The sequence below is a fragment of the Phascolarctos cinereus genome, unplaced genomic scaffold (genome assembly GCF_003287225.1).
Source record: "Phascolarctos cinereus isolate Bilbo 61053 unplaced genomic scaffold, phaCin_HiC Scaffold_9;HRSCAF=440, whole genome shotgun sequence".
Lineage (NCBI taxonomy): Eukaryota > Metazoa > Chordata > Mammalia > Diprotodontia > Phascolarctidae > Phascolarctos > Phascolarctos cinereus.
In genome coordinates this window covers 86,582-104,369 of record NW_027556402.1, presented here as the reverse complement: position 1 = coordinate 104,369, position 17,788 = coordinate 86,582, and positions in this window count along the sequence as shown.

Sequence of the window (17,788 nt, the reverse complement as noted above, 5' to 3'; positions counted from 1 at the left end):
GCTTCCACATAAAAGGACTGGAGGGCTTGGAATATAATTTTTTTTTGGGGGGGCAAGGAGCTAGGATTGCAACCAAGAATAACCTACCCAGCAAAACTGAGTGTAATCCTTTAGGGGTAAAAATGGATCTTTTTTCTTCTTTTTGGTGAGGCAATTAAAGTTAAGTGACTTGCCTAGGGTCACACAGCTAGTAAGTGTCAAGTGTCTGAGGCCAGATTTGAACTCAGGTCCTCCTGACTACAGGGCTGGTGCTCTATCCACTGTACTACCTAGCTGCCCCAAAAACAGATCTTTAATGAAATAGAGGATTTTGAAGCATTCCTGATGAAAAGACCAGAGCTGAATAAAAAAATGTCATCCAAATATAGGAATCGAGAGAAACATAAAAAAATAAACATGAAGGAGTAATCAGAAGGGATTCCATAAAGTTAACTGTTTACATTCCTACATAGGAAGACAATATCTGCAACTCTCAAGAACTTTATCAGTATGAGGGCAGTTAAAAGAAGTTTATATAGACAGAGGGCATGGGTGTCAGTTGATTATGTTGGAATGATTTCAAAAGAAAAAAATGGAGAGTTGAAAGAGGAATGCTTTGGGAGAAGGGGGAAAGGAGAGGTAGAAAGGGGGAAATTTTCTCACACAAAAGATTCACTTAAGGAAAGGCTTTTGTAATACAGAGGAAAATGTGGGTGGGAGTGGTGGGCACTGCTTGAACTTCAATCTAATCAAATTGGTTTAAAGAGGGAAGAAGAATATATGCACACTCAGTTGGGTATAGAAATCTTTTTTTTTTACCCATAGAAAAATAGGAAAGGAAGGAAATGAAAGATATGAGAGAAGGGGAAAGAATGGTAAAAGGGAGAGCAAATTAAGGAATGCAGTTCAGAAGCAATGCAGACTTTTGAGGAGGGATTGGATAAAAAGAGAAAGATAAACAGAAGAAAAAGGAGGGAAATACACAGCGAACTGTTAATCATAACTAAATGTGAATGGGATGAGCTAACCCATAAAATGGAAGCAGATAACAGAATGGATTAGAAACCAGCAATATGTTGTTTCCTAGACACACTTGAAACAGAAAACACAGACACAGACAAGATACAGACACACACACACACACACACACACACACACACACACACATGCACGCATACAGAATTAAAAAAGGGCTTGAGTAAAATCTATTCCGCTTCAGCTGAAGTAAAAAAGGTAGGGATAGCAATCATGATCTCGAGCCAAGCAAAAGCAAAAATAGACCTAATTCAAAGAGATAATCAGGGAAACCATATTTACATAAATGGTTCCATAGACAATAAAATAATATCAAAATTTTTACAGCAAATTTCTCTCACAAAGGTCTCATTTCTCAAATATGTAGGGAACTGAATCAAATTTATAAAAATAAGAGCCATTCCCCAACAGATAAATGGTCAAAGGATATCAGTAGGCAGTTTTTGAGTGAAGAAATTAAAACTATCTATAGTCATATGAAAAAAAACCTCTAAATCACTACTCATTAAAGAAATGCAAATTAAAACAACTGTGAGGTAACACCTCACATCTATCATAAACGACAAATACTAGAGAGAATGAAAAAAAATAGGGACACTAATATCCTATTGGTGGAATTGGTCCAATCATTCTGGAGAACAATTTGGAATTATGCCCAAAGGGCTATAAAACTGTGCATACCCTTTGACTCTGCAATACCACTACTAAGTCTCTATGTCACAGAGATCAAAGAAAAAGGAAAAGGATTAATTTATACAAAAATATTTATAGTAGCTCCTTTTGTGATGGCAAAGAATTGGATATTGAGAGGATGCCCATCACTTGGGGAGTGTCTGAATAAGTTGTGGCATATGATTGTGATGGAATACTACTGTGCTAGAAGATGAGCGGGGTGGTTTCAGAAAAACATGGCAAGACCTATGTGAACTGATGCAAAGTGAAATGAGAAGAACCAGGAGAACATTATACACAGTGTCAGCCATGTTGTCATGAGGATGAACTGTGAAAGACCTGGTTACTCTGATCGATACAATGATCCAAGACACTTCCAAAGGACTCATGATGAATAAATGCTCTCTACCTCCAATAATGAATTTTGATCACAAATTGAATCATAATTTTCTCACTTTTTTCTTTGGGACAGTTGTCCCAAAGGAAAATGAACTGTCTTAGGCACCAATGGGCTCCCCATTTGTCTACAACAACTTTTTTTGTTTTGTTTTGTTTTTTTGGAGGCAATCGGGGTTAAGTGACTTGCCCAGGGTCACACAGCTAGTAAGTGTTTGAGGCTAGATTTGAACTCAGGTCCTCCTGACTCTAGGGATGGTGCTCTATCCACTGTGCCACCTAGCTGCCCCATTCTACAACCACTTGTAAGGCCAACCTTTTCCGTGCATCTCTCTCTTGCTTGACGGTTTCATCCATTAGCTACCCACTCTGTGCCAGGCACTGTGAAAAATAAACAACAAAAGGCAAAAACCTGCCAGTCCCTGCCCTCAGGGAGCTCACAGTCTAAGAGGAAGAGCACATGCCAACAAGTAGGTACAAGCAAGATATTTGTGGAATAGATGGGGGTAGGCTCAGAGGGAAGACACAAGAATTCAGCGGGGCAAGGAAAGGTTTCCTGTGGAAGGTGAGGATGTCATCAAAGATGTGAAGCCAGGGCGGCCAGGAGGGAGAGATGAGGAGGAAGCATTGCAGGCAGTGGGGACGGCTCAGCTCGCATATGAGCTTTCCTTGATTACCTTAGCAGAAATGAGGGGTATCCCTGCTTCAGTGGGCCCAGACCTTTCCTTTTTTTTCTCATGGCTCCCGCCTTTGTGCAAGAATGACCTGGAAACATGCTCAGGCCCCTCCCTCAGGAAAATGTCTCTAGTCAGCCAAGCCTTTCTAGAGCTTACACCAGGACTGATCTGTTCTGAATAAGGCCTGCAGCCCTGTGCTTCCCCTCCACAGGGTGGCTGGGGCCTAGCTTAATCACGCCTTTCTTACCCATCGGCCGCATGGGCCAGGAGTCCCAGAGGCAAGGCAAAGGGGCCATTGACACATCACCTGAAGGTGAAACTCCCTAAGGACAAAAGCTGTTCCTTCTGTATTATGTGTGTGATTCAGGCCCATCTCCAGCCCCATGGTTTGCTCCTGCTACAATTCAGCCCATGGCACACTGAACCCACACTCTGGCCACTGCTAGGCAAACTTGAGGCTCTATGCTGAAAAGGCTGGTGCCTAAACACGATGCCAAAAATCCTGGATGGTCTCATGGCCCCAAGACAGTGGCAGGGGTATTGCACCATTAAAAAGGGGAGATCGTTTCCATAGGACTATCTTCCTTTGTGTCTCTGGAATTTCTAGTCCAAACCACTCACTTTACAAATTGAGAAAACTGATGCTCAGAGAGGGGAAGGGATCTGGTCAAGATCACAGAGTCAGTTCATGACCAGCCCCAGTTCAGCTCTTTTTACTGTATCACTGATTTCCAATATGGACAGGTTGTCCCATCTCTGTATTCAGGTCCATAGGGCCTTACCATCTGCCAGGTTGCCACACCTTCCAGACCCCCAAGCCTTACCATCTGCCCTGCCAGTTCACCCTTGTCGATGTCCTTGCTACTCCCTTGTAAGGACCGCGGGTCTTTCCACATACCCTGCAGCTGCTTTTCTCTATGGGTGCCCTCCCCAGAATGGGAGATTCTCAGGATCAGAGACTGTTTTTATACTTTTCTCTTAATATTCCAAAGGCCCAGCTCAGTACTTGGTACATTGTAATTGGTAATTGTGATTTTTCGTCCTTCAGACCATGACATCAGGGAGATGATGACATGACTTGCCAATTGACTTTGATTTGAGCGAGGGAGGGCTGTGTAAGGTGTTTGAGATGCAGCAAGGAGGCCACTTGGGCTGCACTGAGGAGTGAGTGCGCAAGAGCGGGATAGAATCCATTGGGAAAGGAGGTTTTGAGTCAGAATGTGAAGGGCTTTAAAGGTTCAAGGAAAGGGACTCTCTTTGATCTTGGAGGTAGGTGGGAGCCCCTGGATTTTATGGAGCAGCCCTTATGGGGCAGACCTGTGTCTTAGGAACATCCCTCTGGCAGCCACATGGAGGAAAATACAGAGTCCAATAGGGAAGCCATGGTGATAACCCAAGGAGGGGAGGGGGTCATGAGCACCTGCATAAGACCGTGGCTGCCTTGGCAGAGAGAAGGGGGGTGAGTGGGAGAGGTTTGGTGGCAGAATCCACTCCATGTGGCACTAGAAAATGGAGCCCCGTAGGGCCCTGGGAAGAGTGGGGAACTGGGAATCAAAGGACCTTGCTTCATGTTGGTGCTTTACCGCTTAGCAGCTTGGGGATGCTGCTGAGGCCCTTTTCTGGGCCTCAGTTTCTTTCTCTATAAAACGAGGAGGTAAACTCCTTGTTCCTAGGACTGGAATGTCCTTTATCCCATTTTCCCAAACTGACCCAGGGAGGGAGGATCAGTTAATGACGAATGTCCCCCAGAAAGCAGGTCTCTGCGAAGTTCCAGCTCTGGATGGAAGAAGGGAAGATGCCTCAGAGTTGCCTGGGGCCCAGGATGACTCTTCAGGGGGCTGGGCCTGTGGGGTGCTTCCTACGCATAGTTGAGGTGGGTGTGGCAGGGCTTGGGACCCAGGGAATGTGGGAGGGCTGCCTGTTGTGTTCCAGCACCCCAGAAGGTTGCTCCCTGAATATCCTTGACCAGGCTGCTTTGAGCCAAGCAGGGAAGGCCGCCACCGAAGATGCCCAATGCAGGGGTAGGCCACTGAGGGGAGGAGGAGGAGGAGCTGGTCCAGAGGTGGCACTGTGGATCCTTGAGGTGGCACCTGGGGGCCATGGCCAGTGCTTCAGGGGACCCTCTTGGAACATGGATCACAAGATGATGTTTCCAGACACAAGTGTCCTCAGCTCTTCTTTGTGGGCCTCTGTTGGGGCCTCCCCTAAGGTGTCCACCTGGGTTGGAGGCCAGGTTAATAGGCAAAGGAAGAGTGTGACTGGTGCAGGAAAGGACCTCAGGTGCTCGAGACCCTGCCCTGGCCTTTTCCATAAGAGAAAGCCAGGTCTAGAGGCTGAAGCTCCTTGACAGAGACCAACAGCCAGGAAGTGCCTGTCAGGTCAATTTCTTCTTTCCTTCCCCACCTCCACTTCCATTTCTCTAGTTTTTCAGGGTGTTCAGTTTTCTTGGACCTCCTCCCCCCAAACTGAGTTATACTTCTCCCACCTTCCCACACAACCCTGCAACTTCCTACTTTCAGTCTTCTCCTACTTTCCAGGATGTACTGGTAAATGTTTAACAACTGGCTCTCTGAACACAAACACACTTTTAAGTTTGATCTGCAGTATTCACATTTTTCCCCATCACTTCCTTAAGTCTAGACAATGAACAAAACACTAAGTAAAACCCATGTCACATTTGCTGATTTCCAAGGTATAACTCCCTGAGAACTTTTGGCATGAGCTGCCCTCTGGCACACCCTGGATTCTTCTTTCCTAGGCTCTGTTTCACTTCCCCTCTTATTCCAGGTCATTAAGTCTTGCCAGCCCACTTTGTAGATTCTCTTTTCTCCCTGGCAGAGAAGTAGACACCTGGAGGAGACAGATGTGGGCAGGGAGCAGGGTGGGGGACAGGGGAGGTGAGTCCCTGGGAGACAGACTTGCACTGACTAATGTCCCAGGACTCAAAGAGAGCCCGAGAGATGCAGAAATCGTGGATGGGGAGGAGATGGTTGCCTCTTCTCTACCAGAAGGCTCCACTTCAAACTTTTTGAGCCTGCAGGACCAAAGAGAGGAGAAATGGCCCCTCCTAGATCACACAGCTAATTCTGAGGCAGTGTAGAAACTCCAGGCAAGGTCTCCTGACCCCTAGCCCAGGCTCTTGCCGATTGTTGGTAACTGTATTCCCCAGGATAGGCAGCCTGAAATGGCTCATGCTGCCTCCTGGAGCAGCAAGGAATCCTTAGCACCATCACTCACTGAGGCCTCTGGGCCTGGTAGCCCGAGAAGAGCAGCCCAGAGGAGGGCCAGATGAAGGTGAGAGAGCTGTTGAGGTAAGAGAAAAGAAGGCTCCAGAACCCTGGGAGTCAGCTTGGCGGCAGAATTCAGAGCGATGGGCTGAAGGGGCAGAGGAGGCCATACCAAAGGAGGGCACTTCTCCTCACTTCAGATATTCCGGCAGACTAGCTCAGAAATGATTCGCCCAGGACCACTCCCTCTTCTGCTACCCATTTTTCAAAGAATGTGTGGAGACTTGTTCTTGCTATATTAGTGAAGGAAAAATCCTTTTGTAAAAGTTAATTGATGTTAACTGGTTACATGGAACTGAGGCATGAATGACTGGTGACTATAGAGAAGAAGAAGGGGTGTCTGTGCATGTGTGTGAGCCAAGAGCATCAGAGGAGTCTCTGTCCAAGGACAGGCCCCTCTAGAGCCCTGAGGGCCACCGCAAGAACCTTTCCCTGGCCCCATCCCTTTTCCTCACCTCTTCCTCTTTGGCAAGGGCACCCCTATCCCTCCAGGCACCCAGCTTTACAGCCTTTCCCTCCTATCCAGTTGGGAGGTTTGTCGGCCTGTCTCCACAGCCTCTGTCTCATCTGCCCCTTCTCTCCTCTGATTTGGCCACCAGCCCGATGCATCACCACTGTCTTCTGAGCCATCTCCTTGCCTCACATCTGGCCTCTGATCAACCCCAAACTCACTGCAGTTGCAAAGTGATAGTCACATATGTGACCACATCACTCCCCTGCTCAAGGACCTCCTAGGCGTAACTCCCTATTGCCTCTGGGATAAGTTACAAACTCTTCTGTTTGACGTTGGACATCTGCTTCTAAGCTGACTTTGACCTGCCTTCCAGCTTATTACACATCACTCCCTTTCATACACTTCAATTCAATCAAACTGGCCTTGCTGTTTGTCACACACATCCTGAGACATTCCATCTCCAGTCACCACACCTTTGCCTAGCTGTTTTGTGTGCTTGGAATATGCAATCTCTTTGGATGCCCAACTGCCTTTGAAACTCAGTTCAAGAGTCTCCTTCTCTGTGAAGCCTCCGTGGCTCCCCCAAGCTGCTTGGACTCTGTTCTGTATAGACCCTTATGCACATACTCCCTTTTGTCCCAGGAGATTTCAGGCAGGGCTGGTTTTCTTTCTGTCCCTGCATCCCTATCTGCTGACACAGTGCCTGCTCTTTAATAGGCATCTATCGATAAATGCCCAGGATTTTAGCTCCTCAGTGACCAGCCAATCCAGCCTTCTGCCTGCTTTTTGCAGATGAAGAAACTGGGGATCAGGGTGGCTGAATGGTACCCCAAGGCCACACAGATAATAAGATCTGAGGCAGGATTCACACCTTGGTCCTCTGACTGCAGAGGCATTCCGTTAGGGCTGCCCTGGGAATCTGTCACTCTATGAAACACAGGAGTAGGTAGACTTTGGGGCAGCAGCCAAGGTGGCTGTGGGATTTAGGAGGTCAATGAAGGAAGGAGGCTAGCACCAGCTTGCATGGAGGCTGGGAGCCAGGCCTCTGCTACAGCCAAGGACTTTCCCTGGCAGTAATAGAAAGGTGGTATGGGCCCCTTCTTCAGGGGAGGCTTGGCCCCTGGGTGTGAACAAGGGCCAGAGGAGAAGAGCTGAGCCAGGACAGCCATTGACCAGCTCTGGGCCCTGCAGCTGAGAGAAGGGCATGCTGACCATGCACTCCCCAGATAATGGGCACTGGGGGAATGATGGTGGGAGCCCTGCCATAGCACATCTGTGGCCTAATTGGTTGGGGGTTTCAACTTTGGAAGTAGTAGGGAGCCATTGGAGTTTATAGAACAGTCCTCATGCGGCACATCTGTATCTGAGGAACATTGCTCTGGCAGCCACATGGAGGATGGAGTGCAAAGTGCAGGGAGCCCAATACAGAGGCCATGACAATAACCCAAGGGAGGACTAGAGCACCCGCTCACTGTGGCTGACAAAGGGTCGTGCTGACCAGATAACAGGAATTTGGGGGATGACTATGGGGGAACCCTGCCATAGCACGTCTGTGGCCTAATTGGTTGACTTTCTCTTCATGAGTTTCTTTCCCATTGCCCATTTCTTTCCTCAATCTTCCCTCTTCCTTTCTTATTTTCATTTTAAAGTCCCTTTTAAGCTCTTCCAACAACTTTTTTTGGGCTTGTGACCATTTTACACTTTTCTTTGAAACTTTACAAGTAGCTGTTCTAACTTTATTAATGGACTTTTTCTTGGCTTTTAACTTTATGTTAGGGTCAGGTTCTGCTCCCAGGGTGTCAGGGATAACGTCTCAGGCTTCAAGTTTTTCCTACTGTTGTGTTCAGAGCTCTGTCTAGGGGTCTTTGACTTTCTGATTCTTCCAACGTGCTATGATCCAAGGGGTGGGGCAGGGTGGTCATTGCTACTCAATCTCAGGCCTTGATCTATGAGGCACTCCTCTCCCCTCAGAGCCATGACCAGGGACCCCAGCACTGCAGCTACCACAAACACTCTCACTTCCTGCGGTTACAGAAAGTGCCACCGGCCTGACCTAGCTGCAAATGTCAATTTGACCCTCTGCCCTATAACCAAGACTAGGGATTCCAGTTTTCTGCAAGTGACTGCAACCAGCAGAACCTCCTGCCCTGCACTCTTGCTCACTGGAGTGTGCGCTTTTATCTTGTCCACCATTGCACCTGGTCCCCCTGTCCTCCCCTGATCAGCTGCTTGCCCCCACACTAGCAGTGGGACAACAGCTTCCAAAGGTCCAGACAGCTGCACTTCACTGAGGGCCAGACCACCACTCCAGAGGTCGGATCTTTCCTAATGTTGTCTCAAGTTGTCTAAGGCTGAACTACTGCTCTACCATAATTTTTAATTATTTCTGCTGCTTTGAGGCATTATTTTGAGTTATTTGGGGGAGGGAATTTGGGAGAGCCTGGTAATTTCCTGCCTTATTCTGCTGTCTTCCCACAAGTCCCTTTCTCTAACTGATTCTCTATCCCATTTCCACACAATCTATTCCAAATCTTCTCTTCCCTTCTCAAACCTTCTATACATCTCATGCTCTAACCTTCATGGCTGAGGCCCTGGTCTCTTACTTTACTGAGAAAATAGAGGACACTTGGCATGAGCTACCTGTTCATTCCTTGACCAGCTCACAATCCTTTTGATGTCCTACTCTGCTATCTCTTCCTCTCTTCCAATCTTGGAAATGAGTTGGCCATTCTTCTTGCCAAAGCTAAGCCCTCTACTTGTACCTTTGATCCTCTCCCTTCCCCTCTTCTCCAGAAGACCAACTTCACTATTTTCCTCCACCTAAATTTTCAACTTCTCTCCATTTATTGGATCCTTTACTGCTGACTATGAACATACACATCAAAAAAAAATGTGATTGGACCTTACCATACCCTTATAACTCCTGCCTGGGAAAATCCCCTCCCCTTCCCTTTATACACAATGTAGCCCTTACACACAGGACATGTCCACTACTCACTCTCTGGTTGGCTAGACTATTCCTGACCTGCCTTCACACCACAGTTCTGGTTTTCCAGAGTAGGATCACCACCATTTCAGCTAAAACTCAAACTTTCCTGAAGTGCTGGGGGCAATCCTGCTGGGAAGGGAGCATTCTCTTACTCACCAGTATGGGTCATAAGCCTCCATTAGCATGCTGCCAATTTACAAAAAGTAAATGTCATGATTTCATTAGCTCTTAAATATAAAAATTTACTTTATGATAAGGCATAAACAAGAACAATTATAACACACAATTAGTCATTATAAATCAAATGCAGTAATAATCAAAACGTCACAGTCCACACATACACTTGGGTCATTCTCTCACATCAATACACACAGCGTCCACAGGGATGGTAGAATAAGATGACCTAAGGTCCTTTCCAGCTCTACCAAGTCATGAGTTGTGAATTTGGAATGGGCCACCTTGGAAAGGAGTCAATGTGCTTTCTCTAGAAATCTTCAAACAGAAGCCCAATGCCTGGTTTTTATGTTGTAGAGGGATTCCTGTTTAGCTATAAATTGGACTGGAGAAGGACTTATGAGCCATGTTTTGTGTCCTGGCCTCCTTTGACCATCAGTCTGGTGGAGCCTATGGACCTCTTCTCAGAATCATGGCTTTAAATGACTAAAATAAAACACATTGGATTATAAAGGAAACCAATTATATTGAAATAGTCTATCTATCTATGTATGTATCTGTTTGTCTGTTTCTCTCTCTCTGTCTCTGTCTATCTATGTATCTACAAGTTTATGGGGGAGCCCAGGTTAAGAATCCCTAGACTAAATGACATGAGGAACCCTCTCAACACCACTTCTAGAACGTTCTTTGATCAAGCAAAATGCACATAATGTGATTACAGAGATTTCTTCCCACTTCTTCCCAGATCCCATCATTCAGTTCTAGTCACCCTGGTTCACAGTAGGGTTGGAAGGAAATTTAAAGATCATTAAACCCTAATACTTCATTTTTACAAATGAGGAAACTGAGCTTTGGTGAGCACTTGGGAGAATGGGGAAGGGTGTGGGTTAAGAGCCATATAGACTGATAACTATAGTGTACAATGTTAGGGTCACGGGATTTAAGGATGGAAGGAAGAGAGGAATGAAGGGAGGGAGGGAAAGAGGAAGAGAGAGAAAGAGAGAGAGATTAGATAGACAGACAGACATTCAGACAGATATGACAAATGGACAGATAGAGCATTTCTGAAGGGTTTGCTCTATGCCAGGCCCTATATCTTGTCTGAAGTCTTTGTCAGACAGCTCTGAGGAGGCAGTGTCTGAGGAGGCAGTGTTTAGAAAAGATAGACTCTGCAGTTATGAAGGGAGTGAGCTTTCCCTGTAATCCCAAGGTACAGAGGAAAGCAGCCACAGGGGAAGGAAAGCTATGAGCCCATGCCTCTTTAAATGCTGTCTGGGGAGGCTCTGAGGTCCCTCTTTTTTTTCTGCCAGAACTGCACAGCCTATCCACATTCCAGAGCAGTAGAGGAAGTGTCTTAGCAATGCCCACATTCCTGGGAGCTCCAACAAGGCCATTAGCCATTATCTCCCTGCCCCCCACAGCCCCTAGCTCGAGCTCACTTCCCAAGAAGGCTTGCATGTTTTCTACACTATGTTTATTCTTAAGTCCATTCAGGAATGCCCCTAAAGTCCCAGTGTGAGCCATGGCCAGGACCAGCCCTATGCCTTATCTATAGAGGGTGAATGGATGGTCCCATTAAACTTTAAGTAAAAAAGGGGGGAGAAGGAAGAGAAAGAGGGAGAAGAAAAGGAGAAGAAAGAGGAGGAGAAACAGGAGAAGGAGAAAGGGAGGAGGGAAAGAAAGAGGAAAAGGAGAAGTGGGGGAAGAGGAGGGGAAGCAAAGGAGGAGGACAAGGCAGGAGATTTGTGTGTGTGTTTAGGGGGGGGTTCTTTGGTCCACAAGGACCACACATCAGCTAGTGGGCCTTTCCCAGAGCCTGCTAATTATACAGAAATATGCATGAATTGGCTGCCTTGGTCCAGGGGGACAAGACTATTCCTGCTTCTAGTGACAATAGCACTCAGAGCACATGCCTGCCTAAGCAGCCAACCCCAAAACAAAGCTTACAATGTGTTCAAGCAATTACAGATTCAGAGTCCCTACCCAAAAAGCCCTTTTAGAGACAAAATGGCTTCTTTTTCAAATGCTCCCTAGCTCTTGTGTGTGTGCCCAGAAGCCCACAATATTCCCCTAGGAGGAGTCAGATAACCAAGTGAGGATGGAAGGCAGTACAGAGAAGAGCAGAGGACCTGGGTTCAAATCTCAGCTCTCTACTCACTGACCTATGTGATCTTGAGTATGATACACACACTTCACCTTTCCATACTTCATCTCTAAAATAAGGAGGGGGAGAGATGGTCCTTAAGAAGCAGCCAGGCAGAATACTGGAGACGGTGCTGGGCCTGGAATCAGGAAGAGCTGAGTCTGAACCCTGCCTCAGAAACTGACTAGCTGTATTGTCTGGCCAAATCACTTCTCTTTCAGCCTCAGTTTCCTCATAAAATAAGGCTAAGAATAACACATGCCTCAATGGGTTGTTGTGAAAATCAATGTTTATAAAGCACTTTGAAAACTTTAAATTATTATAGAAATGAAAGTCATCATCATCATCATCATCATCATCATCATCATCATCATCACTACCGCCACCACCACCACCATCTTCAAAGTCCCTTCCAGATCTAAGTTTGTGCTCCTGCGACGGTAAGCCTCTCCTCCCCTTCTCATAATTAGCATTTTAGCTGCTTTCTCCTCCTGGGCAGAGGGCCATATACCTTCTTAACTCACCAGTACTGGGACATGGTGATCGTTATGGATCCATTCCTCCTCAAGGCTGATAATCAGCGGAGAAATGATGAGAACCTTCACTGGCAAATGCGCACATTTTGTAAAATTTGTGATATACAGGGAGAGTAAAGCAGGGTATAACTCAGTAGGCACCCTCAGTTTTCAAAGAACAGACTCCCATGGGTTCAAAGAAAGGAGATGTAGAATTCCGTAGATGTAAATTCTGCAAGGCAAGACATGTCAGAAGAGATGAGAAATCTCAAGAATGAAATTCTGACAACTCAAAACCAAACAACTTCACTCAAAAAAAGAAAAGGGGAAATTGTTGGAAGAAACTAATGTGGGAATTTAATCAATTTAGATATTGAAAAGATACACTGAGAAGAGAGAGGCAAAACTATCACTATTTGGTAATGATATGGTGGTTTACTTAGAAAACCCAGGAGAATTAGCAAAGAAACTGATACAAGGAACAACTTAAGATAGCAAGATACAAAATAAGCCCACAAAAATCACAGTTATATCTTTGTAACAATAACAAAATCTAGGAAGACACAATAAAGAGTGAAGCCTCAGAGTAACCAAAAAAACCCAAAAACAATGCACAACATAGTTGGAATTCCATTAACGATGGTACCCTCAAGACCTAGATAGATACAACTATAAAACATTCTTCAAAGAAAGCAATTTGAAGCTCTTGTGTCTTTCCCTAGATTTGGAAGAAAAAGAACTGTCATGGGCCTGGAGTTTTCCAGCACCATGAATGACCTTTTAAGTCTCTCAGGAAGAAATGCATTCCTCTTTGTAGTTTATTGTTTTGCAAAGTAATCAACTGATTAGTTACTTTGTGATCTAGTAGGAAAAAAAAAAGAGCCCTGGGCGGTGAGCCAGGACAGTTAGATTCCAGTTTACATTTCATAATGAACCATCCCTGAGACCCAAGCAAACCACTCTGATTTCTCTTTGTCATTTAAATCTCTTCTCAACCTGCCCCCTTCCTAGCTTTCCAGTCTCCTTACTTGGACTTTCCTCCATTTGTTCTATGATCCAGCTACAGTGGCCTTGAACCAGACACTCCATCTTTCCTCTCTGTGCATTTTCTTTTCAATTCATAGAATAAAACAAACATTTCCATAACATAGTACAATAAAAAGATGATTATACATGAAACTGTAAATCTACTATGCATAACTTGCTATTCCTTTCAAATATAACAACAAAATTATTGTGCAATTTTTTTCTCCCTGCCCCCCCCATGGCTACCATTAGACAAAAAACATATATATGTAAATCTATTCTATACATACTTCTCTCTAACACTAAGTTTCAGGGGAGGTGCTTATCTATTATCACTCATTGGTAGAGAGAGGTAATTTCCTTGTTGGGAACTGCTTACATGAATCACATTATAAATCTGTTAGTCAGTTAACAAACATTTATTAAGCATTTACTATATGTCAGGCACTGTGCTAGATGTTGGGAATATAAAGAAAGGTAAAACCAGTTCCTGCTTTAGAGGAGCTTCCAATCTGATGGGGGGGGGGAGATAACATGGAAACAATAGCATACACACAAGCTCTACACAGGAATTGGAAATGATCAACAGAGAGAAGGCCCTCGCATCGAGAGGTTTCCCTAGAAGATGGGGTTTGATCTGGACTTGAGGAAGCCAGGAGAAAGAGAAGAGGAAGGTAAGAGTTTCCGGGCTTGAGCTTGGGGTTTGGGGTAACAAGCAGTGAAAATGCCCAGCGTTGGGTGATGGACTGTCTTGTCTGAGGGGCATCCAGGAAACCACTGTCATTGGATTAAGGTGTAGAGGGGGATGGAGGAGTAAGGTAGAAGAAGACTGGAAAGGGAGGAGCCAATTCTGGAGGGTTTTGCCCAATAGAGCATTTTCTATTTCATCCTGGAGGTAACAGGGAGCCACCAGAGCTTATTGAGTAAGGGGATGTCATATTTAGACCTGCTCTTTGGGAAAAATCATTTTGGTGGTTGAGTGAAGGCTGGATTGGAGGGGAGAGAGACTGAAGGTAGGAAGCCCAACCTGGTACATCAAGGCTCACCATGTCAAAAACTGAACTCATTTTCTTTCCCCTTCAACCCTTCCCACCCCTTGCCTTCCCTGGACTCCTTGTGATCTTTAATTGTTCCATATCCAAGCCATTGCCAAGGTGGAGTTCATCTGTGCACCATCTTGAGAATCCACCCCATTCACTCCTGAGATGCTGCCCCACTGTGGTGCAGACCCTTATCACCTCACACAGGGACTGTTGCCTGGGGGAGGATCTGCTGCCTCATCTCTCCCTGCTCCAATCCAACCTCCTTGCAGCTGCCTAAAGCAAAAGTCTGACCGTGTCACTCCCCTAATCAATAAACTCCAGTAGCTCCCTATTGCCTCCAGAATAAAATACAAAATACACTGTTTTGGTATTCAAAGTCCTTCATAACCTGACCTTCTCCTACCTTTCCAGCCCTCTTATACCTTATTCCTCACCAGGTACTCTTGGAGCCAAGTGATACTGGCCTCCTGGGTGGTCTACCAGCAAGACCCTCCATCCATCTACTCTGGTCATTCTCTCTGGTCATCCCCATGCCTAGGATACTCTTCCTCGTGGTCTCCACCCACTGGCTTCCCCAGTTTCCTCTAAATCCTAATTAAACTCCCATCTTCTGCAGAAAACCCTTAGGAAGGAATTAGGGAAGGAAGAATAAAGCCCTTTTAATTGTAGGGCCTTCAATTAATACTTGTCTCTTTGGCAGCTTGTTGGTAGAGAGTTGTTTTCATGTTATCTCCCTTTTTAGTCTGTGAACTACTTGAGGGCAGGGATTGTTTTTGCCTTTCTTTGTATCCCCAGTGTTCAGCACAGTGCCTGGCACATAGTAGGCACTTTATAAATACTTACTGATAGACTGACTAGTGGCAGTGTCAGAGGAGAGGAGAGAAGAAATATGGGAGAGAGGCTCCCAAGGTAAAGTCAACAGGTCTTGGCAACAGATTAGACATGACAGCTAGGTGGCACAGTGTGACAAGCTCTGGACTTGGAGTCAGGGAGGCCTGAATTCAAAAGCAGCCTCAGAGACTTACTAGCTCTGTGTAAGTCACGTAACCCTTGTCTGCCTCAGTTTTCTCATCTGTAAAATGGGGTACATATAGCACCAATCTTTTAGGGTTATTGTAAGGCTAAAATTAGATAATATAATAACAAAATTTGGAAATCTTAAAGTACTATGTAAATATTTATTATTATTATTGTGATTATTATTATGGGAGGGGTAGTGATGTGTTGGTAAATGTTTAATAATAACCCTTCACAAAAATTTATACATGACACACTTTTAAGTTTCCTTAAGTCTAGAGACAGTCAACTGAAGGAGAAATCATGTGCTGACTCGGGGCCTTTGCTGTTTTCTGAGGTGTAAATGCTCACCTGGAAAATTTAACGATTGGCGGAGGTGAAAGAGAGTGGTTGAGGATGACATCTTGGTGGGGGGGGCAGGGACTAGGAGGGGGATGGTGGTACTGATGGGGTGATGAGACCTGGACCCCTAAAAGGAAAAGACCATGTCTTTGAAAGCAATCCATCCCAGAATGTTCCTGGGATTTCAGCAGCCCGATCACTGTCGCCTCCCACCAAGACGTCTGGCCCACCCCAGCCCACCTAGATCACTTAATTAGCTTACTGGACAGTCCTTTCACTATTGCACCTGGCCCACCCCAGACTACTTTATTCTTTTCACTGTTACACCTGCCCTAGTACCCAGACTACTTACTACTCCTTAATCCCAACCAGATCCTTTCACTGTCCTTTTTGTATATAAGTGTCCTTCTCACCCCCCATTAAGTTGCAGATTCCCTAAGAATCTAGAAGATTTGAGTTTGTGAATTTATTCCAGTTGGATGTCACCCTGTACCCTGACATTTCAGGGTACCCAGCAACCCCAAACAACATCAATACTTTCCATAGGAATAGGGAAATTTGGTCCCATCCCAGCTACAGAAGATAACAGCATTGTTGGGGCAGGAAGACTGTGGAACTCAATGACACTTCTCCAAATATATGGGTGATATTATTAGATGATGGAGAAAGAAGGCAAAATACATAGCTGTTTCCTTTTTTTTTTCCAGTTTAGAAAACATGGTGTTTTGAATTGAGGATATAAGAAATTCTTAATGACCCATCAAAATCCAAGATAAGTGAGGTGCTAGAAAGAACATACTTGGACAATCTCAATGAGTTCAAGTCACCAAGTGCAAAGGAACTTCCTCACTGAATTCAGGAAAAAAAATGAACAAAGAACTGGCTGGTGTGATTGTTAAGGTGCTGTCTTATGATCTCAAATACATCTGGAGACAGGAAGAAGTCCTATGGGACAGGAGAAGTTCAAATGGCTGGTTTTCCAAAAGGGGAAGAGAACAGTTATCCTGGACTTCAAGTCTTGGCAAAGCTCTGAAATATCTTTGAGAGAAATAATTCTTAAATAACTAATTGTTACTATTGGGGAGAAGCAGGATTTATCCTTTTCTGAAACCTTATTCTCTACTAGGCCAAACCAGCATCTGAAAGACATTGCTGATAATGAGGCTGGATTAACTTTCTCTGCAATCTTGTTCAGATCCCACCCAGGTGGAGAAGCCCATAGGGTTCTACTCAGGTTTGGGTGGGGATAAATTCTTTGACTAGATTGCCCAAGGCTGGGAGTGGTTTGGAAGTAAATGATATAATCAAAGTCCCACATCTCCCAGTCCCTCATTAGAATGAGTCCACCTCTCATAATATTCATTACTTATTAACCAATCAGAGTTGACTGCCACCCTTAGCGACACCCACTCTTCTAAGGGCATATAAGCATTGAGTGGGTTCCATGAGGGGTCTTTGGCATTCCAGAGTGACCCTGACCCCTTTTAATTATTGCTAGCATGATTAACAAAATAATTACCCAGAAATTATGTGTCTCAAACTTTTTAAACATCATACCTTATTAGAAGGGTGGCTAGTAAGTGAGTGCCTGCATAGGAAGCAGGGATGAGTCAGCATAGTTTGATCCAGGACAGGTGGTGATGCCAGACTGATCTTGGTATGTCCACCCCCCCTCAGTACTCAGTAGAAATTATATCTTTGAAAACACATGAACAAAATAGAACATGAGATTATTTAAAAATTTTGAGAACCAACAAATTAACCCAAAACAAACATAAAATATGAAAACTTGAAAATAATTGTAGATAAAGTGGAAAACAAAAGGACCTTCTCCCACTCCTCTCTATTAAAATAACAAAATCAATCAAATGAAAAAGAGAAAGGAAAATGAAATGACCAAAATAAAAACACAAATGAGATATGTATACCAGTTGAATCAAATTCCCAGCACCTGCTATACACAATTATTTGCTAGAGATCCATGAATTTCAAGGAAATGGATGAATTACCTACAAAAATGTAAAGCATCCAAAGTAAAC